The sequence below is a fragment of the Thermobia domestica genome, chromosome 13 (assembly GCF_964235325.1).
Source record: "Thermobia domestica chromosome 13, izTheDome1.hap1.1, whole genome shotgun sequence".
Lineage (NCBI taxonomy): Eukaryota > Metazoa > Arthropoda > Insecta > Zygentoma > Lepismatidae > Thermobia > Thermobia domestica.
This window is the reverse complement of record NC_137466.1, coordinates 137,409,752-137,423,004: the sequence shown is the minus strand read 5'-3', so window position 1 is coordinate 137,423,004 and position 13,253 is coordinate 137,409,752. Positions and strand designations below refer to the sequence as shown.

The 13,253-nt window shown below is 34.8% G+C and overlaps 1 pseudogene; it reads left to right on the top strand.

Annotated features, from left to right (window-relative positions):
- The first annotated feature begins 11,259 nt into the window (after window positions 1-11,259).
- On the top strand, window positions 11,260-11,997 carry LOC145667768 (cytochrome P450 6k1 pseudogene; annotated as a pseudogene).
- Window positions 11,998-13,253: the final 1,256 nt, after the last annotated feature.

Below are 13,253 nucleotides of genomic sequence, written 5' to 3'. Positions count from 1 at the left end.
ATAGCAGTATGTAGAGCTAAAGTGAACGAAAACAGTGTTTAATAATAAAAAGCACTTCAAAAATGATGATAATATAAATTAGCGTAGACAAGGTAATACTCTAAATATATACTCTAAACATACAACACTTGTTGTTTCACATTTAGTTCAGACGCTTACGTTGTGCTTGTGGAGAATTTAACTCGTTGCTAATGTCAATGTCATTTTCATTAGCACATGTTGAATTTATTATGTTTGTCTCGTCATCCGTACATTCTTCAATCGTCATTTGGCTATTACTACAACCATAACCCGCACACTGACTGCACATAGATGAACAGTCCAGCCTATTGCTTTTACACTCACGATTTCTTTCACATGAAATTTTACACTTGCACATAACTAGCTTTAGAAGGCTTTCAGGAATAGTTGGTTCAAGTGTTGTAACTGGTACAAGTTTGTTGTTTCGCACTTTCCAACCCCATTCTGTAAGAGGTAGTTCAACATATTTCCAGTGTAGCACTTGTAAATAAACACGCAAGGAATGCTGATGTGCTGCACCTGAGGTCGGAGGAAGCACTGTAAGGCAATTTCTCTGTAAATTTGGGGGGCCCATTTAGATGCAGAAGATATATATATATATGAGGATTTTAAGACAAATTGCATTCAAATTATGCCAACTATTGTATATTCATAAATTCAATAGGGGCCCCACATGAGCCTTGGGGGGCGGGCCCCCCAGGATCGGCGCCCTTGCTGTAAGGTTGAAATCCGCATCGATTTTCTTCTTGGAAACAGTCTTCAAATAAATATGATTTCTTGCTGTACCAAGATTCGTTTCTTGCTTTGCCCCTTACATAGCTAGAAAGAATATTTCATACACAACACTAATCGCATCTGGGGGAGATAAAGAAGAATTGAAGACATTAATATGATCACGAAGCTCCTTATTTGTTGAAAGTAGATTGTAAGCTATATTTTTTCCTTTTCTGAAAGGAGCAGAAGTAGAATCACGCCCGGTGAATGCATGAATTAAAAGCACATACTATTTCATTGGACCTAATTGGATCTGTATCTGTCGAATGTTGTATATGCGATCTTTTTTCCCAGTCCTTCCGAACACTACCATGAATACTTGATCTGTCACATGTGCGATTAACAGTACAACGAGATCTGCATCTCCTCCAACAAGTATCAAGGGATCTGTAACAGCTACTTCCATATTTTTTTGCTACAATAAGTGTAACTGCGTCAGCAACTGCTTGATACATGACATATGGCATCCAGCGGCTGTCAGATAGCTCTTTAAAATATTTATAAATCTTGCTTTGTTGATGTGGTTTAAGAGGAAATCCTCTTGAGACATCTTGAAATCTCAACATCATCTTCGACATTTACCTCAACAGAAGTACGTAACTTTGTTCTTCGTGAGTGGGTCACATCTTTTATGCTGGGTCTTCTTTCATAGCCATCAAATACTATGTGGCAACTTTCGTAATGCTCCATAATGTATGTCACATATTGCGTCCAGTTACTTCTGTAAGTAGCTAGGCACTGCAAAATAACTCTGTGCACGAAATAACCATCGTCAATTGTATATGTTGCATTGCTTAATATAGAAAAATAGCTAGACATTGTATTAACGATTTGAAGGAGAGATTATTTATTGCCTTTTTTCATTGAGATATCGTCAAACAGTGATGGTAATTGTGCTGTCAATTCATAAGACAAAAAAAAAAAAAAACAGATTTTTTTCACTACACACAATGTAAAACATTCTGTAAAAAAGCTGATTTGAGTTAACTACGATGTCTTCGTTGTTTATTTGGACAACCTTGTTCACTGTAGCCAATGACTTGATTATATTCTTCTGCCGGAAATGAACTTAGTTGAAGAGTTTACGAACATTATTCTTGAGAGAAGCAAGTCCAATTTCGTTAGCTTGATCGCAATTTACGCAGCAGTCTCCAATAATTCCGCTGGAAAGGGACACAAGTTCAGATGAAGCTTTCTTGAAAGGCTGGTGGGACAAAGCCACTCTAGCAACTTTTTTGTAATTGTTATGTTTCGCTCCTGTCTTGACAATCTTAGATCGATGTGTTGTTCTGAAGATGTGCTATGCACTCCGGCGACTTCTTCAATAGCCTCTACTACGCTAGATCTTATTGGCACCCATCTTGTGTACACCCATCTTGTGTGTGTACGCTAGATCTTATCTTGTGTGCACCCATTTTGCAAGTGTAGATGCGGATATACAACGAAAATGAGTCAAGCCTCTACACTGTTCATTGAACGCACCAATATCTGCTCTATGGCCATATCAAATCCAAACACCAGCCCAAAATTTGCTTGATCCGCGAATTGTAAAGAACCGTGTGCAGATTTTTTTGATATTCATCCTGATTCATTTTCTGCTCCAAAGTAAGCATTTCTTGAAGATAAATATGTCCACTCTTTGCTGAATCGAAATAGTTGTCATAGCTGGTACATAAATTCTTTATCCACTCTAACCGAATAACTAGTAAAAAAAAATCTACAAAATCTCTGATCATTTGCTATAAATCTGTAAATAGAATTAGACTTTATGCTCATCCAGCACTCGTTGCGGATCGCATGCTTCACAACTTAAATTCATGTAGCTCCCTTACTTCTTTTGGTAGGGAAGTAAAGCTGGTGTCAGTTAAAAGCTAATAAAATGGCCTACAACATTATGCAAACTACATGTATTAGTAATCTATAGTCAGGAAGATATTTACGTGCAAACTTCAAAACAAGTATTCAAAAAACTAAATTTTTGCAGTTTATGTGGAAATATTTCAAAGGGAACCTTCGATTTAACTACTATAATTTAATCTACAAATTTTCCAATCAGTTCTCTTTAGTTCTTCACAAAAACGAACGTCTTGGATTTATTACGTGAAAAGTTATATGCATTCAAAGGTTTCACTATGAATTTTGACGGCAGCCATATTGATGACGTAATAGCTCCAAAACCCGTCACGGGATTCTAGGAGATTTTTTGCCAGAAGTACAACATAACTCGTACTACATATCCCAGCAAGTTTCATTTTGTTATTTTAAATGTCTGGGTTTGACCCCAAAAGTGCCTAATTTGACTGGACTAAATTGTTAGGTGCACTGGCGGATATTTGCGTTTTCCCTTGAGGCGTGGCCGATATTACCTCGGATGAATTTAAACCAGTAAACATGGTCCCATAAATCTCCCATTCTTCCTTGATCATTCGCCACAAACCGCATCAAAATCGGACTTTTCTAAAAAATTGTAGGCCCAAATGAAATCCACGAGTTTAAAAAAGAAATCACCCTGTACTTTCCGTATAAATGTTCCATCCATACTTTCTGTATGAAACAACATAGGCGGTCAGAATCTCACATACATCTACAAATGGACGTATATTCTTTTTTCTATATCATATAGCTGACGAATGTAACATATGTATATGTATGTAATATACGGAAGACTGTTAGATGCCAGACATCCTGTAACGGCGTGATGTAACATCTAAGGGCAGTGCGTATGTAGCGTATGGATAACTATGCTCCGAACTGATTTCTGTAGTAAGAAAGAGAATTCCGTATATTTGTACCGGAAAACGGATTGTCCTGTGTAGAAACAAATCAGAGTCTGTTGGAAAAACAGCGAGTTGAGTTGAGTTGATTTTGAGTTTAACGTCCCTTTCACCAGCGAGGCTATATGAGACGAGACCTACTGATTAACGTGGAATCCAAGCTATATGAGATCCGGGCAGGAATCGAACCCGGGTCTCCCATGCCAAAGGCGCGTACGCTAACCGCTTAGCCACGAAGGAGTTAAAAAAACAGCGAGAATCAAGCATCTAATAATATCAATGAGTTCTCTGTATGTGGAAAAATTTATATGGGCCGCTTGGATACCAGGTGATCCAAGTCTAAAATTGAACTTTTCTAGGAGAGAAATTTGGAGTTTAACAGGTCATGAAAAATTCATATTTCCGTTATGTCTACAATTTTGATATGTGCTGCATTGAAATGTCCATGAGCAATTTTGAGTTAGAAAAGAAATGTCCATTAATAATATGTCTAAATTAAGTGTGGTTTGGTAACGAGTATGCTTCAGTAGTTCCCGGAACAATCACAAAATCATGACATGTTCGGTTTTCCCAGTAAGTATATTATTATTGGTCTTAATTGAGCTAGAAAACTAAATTTAAGAATCTGTTGGATTATGGTTACCATTTGTTTTTATCAATTTAGGTAAAAAAAAATCATTTTTCGGATGAGGACACAGTTACATCTTGAAACTGCATAGTGATATAAAAACATTCACTGAATAACGTCCAACAAGGCATAGTTTGATACTTTGATTATGTTTAGTAAAACATTATATTACCTAGCAGATGTAACTCGAAAAATTATATTTTGTGGAGTGCTAAAATTTACTCACTTCATATTTTTCTTATGATTTGTCATTTAATTAAAATTACAGGAGAAAAATATTTATACATGTACAAGAATTAAAAATGACATGAAAGTAATTTGGATTTTTGGATTTACGTAATACTCGTTGTAATTAGGAATAGTCTAATAATGGCTTTTTTAATTTACTTTTATTTACCTGGTGTCCAAGTGTTACATGTGAGCTTTAAGACCTCTCGTAAATAAGACAATATATTATTGATTCCTTAAGGTCAGGAAAACCGCAATGAAGGATTTTCTGATCTTTCAGACAAGTATTGACCATTACTGTTGACATTAATAGCTTAATTTATGTATGTATTTTTAAAAGAAGAGCTTGAAGGATATTTATTTTTTGAAACTTTAACTTCCTACTTGATTACAGCAACAGTGATTCAAGCAAGTTACTTCTCCTATTAACGCATCCATAGCTGTAGTTGATAGCTGTGCTGTCAACTACATGGTTAAACAGTCACTTTGTTTCTTTCAGACTGAATTATATTCACCATTGCAAGGTAAGATTATGTTAGTTATGGTATCATTAGATGTATTCTTCCTTCTTTACTTGTTACACTTCCAAGCTATGTTAAGTATAAGTATGGGAAGTCTCCTAGAACAGTTATGTCTGCCCGTCTGTCAATAGGTATCAAAGCAAAAACGGTAGGAAAAATGAAATGAAATATTTCAGTTTAGAATTATGCCCTTTATTCTAAGGAAGATGGATGATTAAGGCAAGTGAATGATGATAGAATAATTAGTGTAATGAGAATGTGGGAGAAAAAGGAGCACCCAAAAAATCCCACGGACAGGATGTTGCCCACCACAAACTAACTTAGCCGGGGATCAAACCAGATGCCCCAAGACGTAAGCGCTTAAGCACTCAGCCAACTTGCTCTCCAAAACCGGTAAGAGGTAGAAAGAAGCGGTTTTTTGCATAAGATTCAACGTCAGAACAATAGGTTCCATGTCCATTCTTAACCTTCTATTCAAACCGAAAGTATATAAAGAGCATAATCATGGGACGTTAGACTAAAAGATTTATTTCAAATCCGAAAGTGGTAGATATAAACTATTTCCGATTATAACCATAGAGTAAAACCAGTAACAGATAACGAAAAGTTATTTTCTCCAATTAATCTACGTAGCTTTCCGAGAATATATTCCTAATCTATCTACTCAAACAGGAAGTGTTAGAAATTTACTACCACTTTCGATTTAATATTAATCTTGGTAGAGCAAAGACGGTTATTACAGCGGGGATTAGACATGTGATATGGCTTCAGCGTCCCAAGAATAACTTCCGTCTCAAATCTGTAACGATCTGTTAAAAACAAAACAAAACAGTTTGTAATTTTCATTTTTACCTCGAGAAACAGCGCCAACGGTGGAAATATATTGAACTAAAATTCTTCGTTTAAAATTTCGTTTTAAGCCAACACCACTTAGGTATGGAATACGAAAGTGGGAATACAAAAAACAGTTAGTAAAGAAATGAAAAAATGTATAGTGATTAGAAACTTTGTATAAAAAGAATTCATATAGTCAAATTTGGAAGCCGACAGTTTATATGAGATGGAATGTTAATATATTTATGCGGTTTTCTGTGAATGTGAGAAGAGTTTAAAAAAAAATGTTTCAAGGAATATGCATTTCAAATTAGTACTTAAATGGTAGTGGTCAAAACGAGCATGTTGGTACACCCATTACCAGTGAAAACGGCAAAGGAGTGATATACAAAGAAGCCATTTGAATTGAGTCTTCTTGTTGGAACTATTGATGAGTTAATTGTATTCTGATTATTCATAGTATATGAAGTTATTTAACATTTGAAAATGCCTAATATTCATGTTAGGCATTTTAATTGATATTCAACTGTATGACAGATGCCAAAAGAAGCTTTTTAAAGTGTGTTAATCAATGATATTGCAAATTGAAATATATATATATATATATATCACCTACTTATTGTTAAATGTACTATCTCACGAAACGACAATGTTACTAGTATGCTTTTGATAGATGAGACTAGGCCGTGTTACAAATCTTATTCTTCTATTACAGCTGAAGTTATAAATCTACTACATCCAATTTTAGTACTGACTTTGCATAGTTTGGTACTTTATCATAGTTTCTAAGTGAAACGAAGCTCACTTGTTTAGTTATGGTCGATGCAAAGTTCGTGCGGTAACTATTATATTTTATAGTCTATTTTACTTTTATTCTGCTGTTCTGTTAATTCAAATACAAATGCAACATAGACATAACATTTTACTGTCATCCTTGGCACGGGGAGTTGCTTTTTTTGATGGATGGAGCCACTCTTTCCTCTTCTTCATGTTGACATACAGGTACCATTGCTCGTCACCCGTGACAATGTTCGAAAGGAATGCTTTGTGCCTAACAAAGCCAACAGGTACCACGCAAATGATGACGAACAGATGTTTACTCGTTGATTTTTGTTACTGTCACTTAACACATGTGGTACCCATGTACCCAATTTTGGTACCTTACCCATTGAATGCAAATGGCGTACAATAGTTGACTGATCACATTCAAAAACTTGCGCCATTTCCCGCGTTGTTTGACGAGGATTCTCATGAAGCAACTCATTCAAACGATTTTTGTCAAAATCTGAAGATCTTCCAGAACGTGAATCAACAGACAAGTCAAACCGTCCTGCTCGAAAGTAGGAAAACCATTTATGTGCTGATCTTTCAGCAATTGCTTCATTCCCGTACACTGCACAAATTGTTCTCGCAGCTTCTGCTGCACTGGATCCTCGGTTAAACTCGAAGAGTAAAATGTGACGGAAATGATCACTTTTCTCAACTTGACATTCCATATTAGTTCCTCTGAAATATATACAATAATACGTTCACAATCAAGAAAACCTGTGTTTCACAACACACAAACGCCAAACTACGGTAAAACAACATAATAACGATAAACAATCGCTTCACGCCGCATTGTTGCCAACCCAAATGAAAACCGCACGAACTTAAGTATCGACCCAATATTAAAACAGATACATTGCTGTTGTACACTTTACACTAATAGATAACAACAAATTAAAGCAAGCTCGAAACCAAAATCAAGCAAACGTAAAAACTTAAAACAGTATAATAGAAGATAACTTGGTTAGAGTAAAAAGTTAAAAATGGCTACGTAATTATACGTACATGTCTTGTGCAGTTTAGGAAACCTATAAAGTATGTAGTATATGTTTGATTAGCTATTTTAAAAAAGTAAAGATTCAGAAATGTCTAGGGACTGATTCTATATCTCACTTGGGTATAAATGACCGCCTTGAACAAAGAGATACAGATCGATGTTGTTAGTATAGGTAATGGAGAAAGCAACATTAGCATGGAAAACGTGTGTAATTCTTTCTTTCTTTTTAAGTCAAAATTCTAATAGTTATATCCGTCTAACGTTGTTTCTCCCGCTTAATTTTGTATGAAGATCAAGAAACACTAATATAGGTTTAGACATCATAGGTAAACATTGAAATACAAATTCTACGAAACAAATGTTGGGGGAACATGGTAAAGTGACAAAGCAATTCACCAACTATTTGCAGCTTTTTTGAGAAAGTCTTTGAATCTACTCATAATATCTTGGAAGAAATTGTTTATACAAAATATGCATACATAAAGACTGTACAATTTATAAAGGCTTGATTAGTTGGTTTAGGGTTTAACGTTCTCTTCCAGCACGGAGATTATATTAGACAAAGATATACGAACTAAAGTACATGCTGGATTTGATCAGCACATGATGAGATAAAATATGAATTTCTTAAGCCGTAGACTTATTGGTCCTTATGCAGAGTCGTTCTCACGCGTGATTAGTGCCATACTAAAGAGTTCGACTACATCCGCCTTATGCAGAGTCGTTTCGAAGTATGATTAACGTCGTACTAAAGGCCTAACTACTGCAGGAAACATATGTTAGTTGAACTCTTTAGTATGGCACTAATCACGCGTCAGAATGATTCTGCATAAGACCCCATATTTTTCTGCAGTAGTCAGGCCTTTAGTACGACGCTAATCATACGTTAAAACGACTCTGTATACGGCTGATTTAGTTCATTTATGTGCCTTCAGTAGGAAAAGATGGCTGGAATTTCATTTCATTATCAGTACGTTGTTTTCTTAGTGTGGCAAATCAAAACGTTTATCTCTATTGATGATGCCAGCACTGACATAACATCAGTGATCGAATTCGAACGGTATAAATCGTTAGGTCAACATATTATATAGAGTCGGCGCTGTAAAGAGACGCTAAAATCCTAGCAACCAAGGAACTTTCAGTTTCGTTGATTGGATAAAAATGAAACGGTACCTGGAGATTGAAGAGTCAAATTAAATCTTCGTACGTAGTGGGTAGTGTTGCTCAGGAGACGATATTTTGAGCTGTCTCTTCCTGAAAAGGTGTCTTGAAGGTACTACTTTCACATGAAAAGTATATATGCATCTATTGAAAGAGCGTTGCGTCGTCTCGGCTAGTGTTGTAAAATTTCCGGAAGAGCGTTTTTACCGGTTTCTTTAAGGAAAGATTGTAAAAATTGGGAAAATAAGAAAAATCTTTGTGTTAGGTTAGTTTTATTAATAATGGAACCGTTTTTTTTTCGAACGCGTAAAAAATGTAAGTTGAGGAATTTCAGTATTCTGAATATTTAAAAAAAAAAAAAGCATTCAAAAATAAAACTGTTGTATTAATTCTTGAAAATTAATAGTCTGCACTCGTTTCCTTTATGTGCCTTTTAGTCGTTTACTTCTGGTTATGCATTAATTACAGAACTTTCACAATTGCATATACATCTACCATCATGAAGCGTTTCTGTTGCATCAAATAGGACTCTTGAATGAAACTGTGTTCTTAATGTGTTCTTTGATCTGGTGAAATTTTGTTAACTTTAACCAAATTACTTCTTAAAAGAGAGAGCAGTAGGCAAATTTCACTAATACTCAAACACTAAAACATACTATTGTATCATTTAATATTCTAATATAAAATTTAATATAAACTTTATGTACAAATTTTTGTATGTAAACAAATATATGTTTTCTATTGCGACAAATTATGTAGCTATATAAATATGAAAGTGATTATATTTGTAACTTAACAACCCTTGAACCACCAGACTGATTTTGATAGAAACTTTCAACATAGATGAGGTTCGGGCCTGGGATGAATTTTACCATTTCACTTTGAAGATGCAACTTGGAGAAGAAAGCGCGGATATATATTGAAAATTACCTATCTTAGTGTCGAACCCATAGTTTTCGGAGTTGTTGAGATGAACAGTGATATTTCCGATGAAGCTTAAATTCAACACTGCAACTTGGGGAAAGGGGAGAGGATATATATATATATATATATATATATATATATATATATATATATATATATATATATATATATATATATATATATATATCAAAAACTAACAATCTTAGTGTCAAATCCATAATTTTCAGGATTGCAGAGATGAACAGTAACATTTCCCATGCTGTTTAAATAAAAATTCAGGCTCGCATCTTAAGGGAGATATATAAAATTGATTAAAAATAGCCGATATCAATGTCGAATAAATAGTTTTCAGGGTCGTTGAGGTGAACAGTGACACTTTCGATGCCGTTAAAATCCAAATTTATCCCCACAAATTGGGGCAGGGAGGAGATATATTAAAATGATGCAAAATTATCGATATTAGTGTGAATTCATAGTTTTCAGGGCCGTTGAGATGAACAGTGACATTTTCGATGCAGTTTAAATTTAAATTCAAACCCGAAACTTCAAGGAGGGGGAAATGAGTGATGTATTAAAAAATTATCGAAAATGACTGATGTGTCGAATCTATAGTTTTCAGGGTCATTGAGGTGAACAGTGACACTTTCGATATTCTTTACATTACAAGCAACTCCGTCCGTCACACATCATGGCGGCTATCACACACACACAGGCTTTAGCGGCAAGTCACTAGCGTCTGTATTCCTACGCCAGTACTGAAAATGCTTATTCATGTTATATTATAAAGGAAAATTGTTAATACTACATAATACATACATGGTCCAGTTTTATAATTGTTTTCCACTAATCTGATAAAGCTTCACAACACAAAACACTAAAATACGTATGGATGGTCTTTGCTTATTTCGAACTATATTTTCTTACTGCGTATACCATCGTACTCTCTTTGTTCTCGGAGCGAGAGAAAAACACGCCTACTGCAGATCGTTTCAGAGTGTTACCAAAAGTTATATTTTGCCTCGGACCAAAGTTCTGAGCTACAAATTAGGGGCCTCATTCTACATGAGATTAGAATTCCTGGTATATAGTGAATGAGGAAAAGGAAACGGGGTCATCCACTTACAATATAGATAGATAGATAGATAGATAGATAGATAGATAGATAGATAGATAGATAGATAGATAGATAGATAGATAGATAGATTACCTTTAATATGTTTTATACATCTTCCTTATGTATATAATGTACATTATCAATATATCAATATATCTTCTTAATTTTCAGAGTTTGTGTTGAACAGATAATTAAAAGCTGATAACGGTTCAAATCAATTAAAAATGGATTTGTCGTTAGAATGGATTATAGTTGGTATAACCATTACTGTTGGCTTAGCAGGATTCATGCACATGTATCTAGTTTCCAAATACAGTTACTGGAAGAAGAGAGGAGTTCGATTTATTAAACCTCAACCTTTCCTCGGAAATCTTACCGGGAGACTGAGAGGAAATAAACACATAGCATTAGTGTATCAAGATTTTTATAATGAACTGAAAGGGGAGAGGTTCGGAGGTATCTTTGAAATGTGTAGTCCAGCAGTCCTTCTTAGGGATCCAGAATTGATAAAAAGTGTTTTAATCAAAAACTTTGAACACTTTCGAGACAGGAATATGGATATACATGAAAGTGTTGATCCTATAGGGGCTAAAAGTTTGTTCGTAATTCGAGGTGATAAATGGAAATATTTTAGATCAAAATTGTCGCCAACATTTACTTCAGGCAGGATGAAGCAGATGCTCCCTTTGGTTATGGAATGTGCTGAAGTATTGTGTTCTTATCTCGCACAAGCTGCTGCAAACAAAGAAGTACTTGAATTTAAAGACGTTATAGCAAGATACTCAACAAATGTCATCGCCTCTTGTGCTTTTGGCGTCCAAATAGATACTTTGAACAATCCCAGGACAGACTTTCGAGAAATTGGTCTTAAAATAGTGAACGTTTCAGGGATCCGTCGGTGGTTGACCCTGTTCATAGTTTTGTTCCTGCCTAAAGTGGCGAAGGCTTTGAAAATAGCACTTACAGAGCCTGAAGTTGAAAAATGGTTGAGATCTTTCGTTAATGATACTTTGGAATACAGAGCAAAGAATAAGGTTAACAGAAATGACTTTATTAATTTGTTAATTCAGTTGAGGAACAATGGACACTTGGAAGATGATGTTCGAGACGCAGACAAGAAGGAGAGGAAAAGAGACGGGTTCGGAAATTCTGAAAACAGCACCAAACAAGAAGGTAAGGTTTTAATTTACTGACTGATTACTTTCATAAGATCCTTAGAATTTATTTAATAAATAAGAGTAGACCTAGAAGTTATAAAACTTTTTAGATAGTCAGAAGGTAGCAAAAGTTGAATCTTGAGAAGAATAGTTACACATATTATCCCTAACCACAATGAATTGTGTACAGTAGAATTAGACAATAGTTTTTTTTTTTTTTTTTTTTTGCTAAGCCTTGAAGTTTTGTATTCTAGACAATAGCACTAGTTAAATTTTAATAGGTGAAACCTTAAAATATATCTTAGTATGAATAAACTGAACTTAGGCGCTTCAATTCATGAAAGTCTCAAGGTGTTCAGATTATGATGATCAGAAGTTACACATAGGGACTCCTTGTACTTGTTGATAGTTACTTTCTACATAAACATCAACGCATTATCTTAGTAGTTTCATATAATCATCTCTTCCTTTCACGAAAAGAAGAAATAAATGATGTAATAAATATAATTCTTTGGTTTTAGTATTGTTATTTTCCTGTAAAAATGAAATGAATCTCACATTTATACTCTGTAAGACAAAAAAGTAAGGAATAATTATTAAAAGTGAATGTTTATCAAATAATTGATGGATTGACAAAAGAAGAAGAAACAATAGAACTAAGGCCACCATAAAATCACATAGTCTGAAGTCAGAACAAGAGACACAGAGGGAAGCGCTTTATTACTGAGCCATCGTATTCCTTATGTTTGTTTCAATGCTTTGGATTACATTTCTCAACAGAACTTTAAAATATATTCTTGTTATTCTTGTATTAGTTCCCTAAGACTAGCCATACGGTTACAAGATACTATTTGAAATGTCTACAAATCACGATTTAGTACATACATCTAGCATGAGGCCAACATAACCATAATCATGCGTTCAGTTCAGAGTCTTTAAGGGGAGCAAGGGGTCTACATCTAGTATGGATTAAGAGCTTCCATTTACCATGGGTCATAAATATTCTTTTGGGAATTCGACATTATTTTTCACAATAGTACAATGTAAGTGACCGTTTGGGTCGATTTCCTTATAAAAATTTCAACTATTAATATAAGTTACAACTTTAATGTATCGAATTTATTGAAATATTGGTCATTTTCACTCTAGTTTGTAAACCTTTATACACATTTTTAAAATGGATGTCTTAATTCAATACATAAACTCTGATTTTTAAAAAGGGGCCGCGGTGGCTCAGTGGTAGAGCGTTCACCTCTGGTGCTTGGGGTCCCGGGTTCGATCCCAGCCTCCGC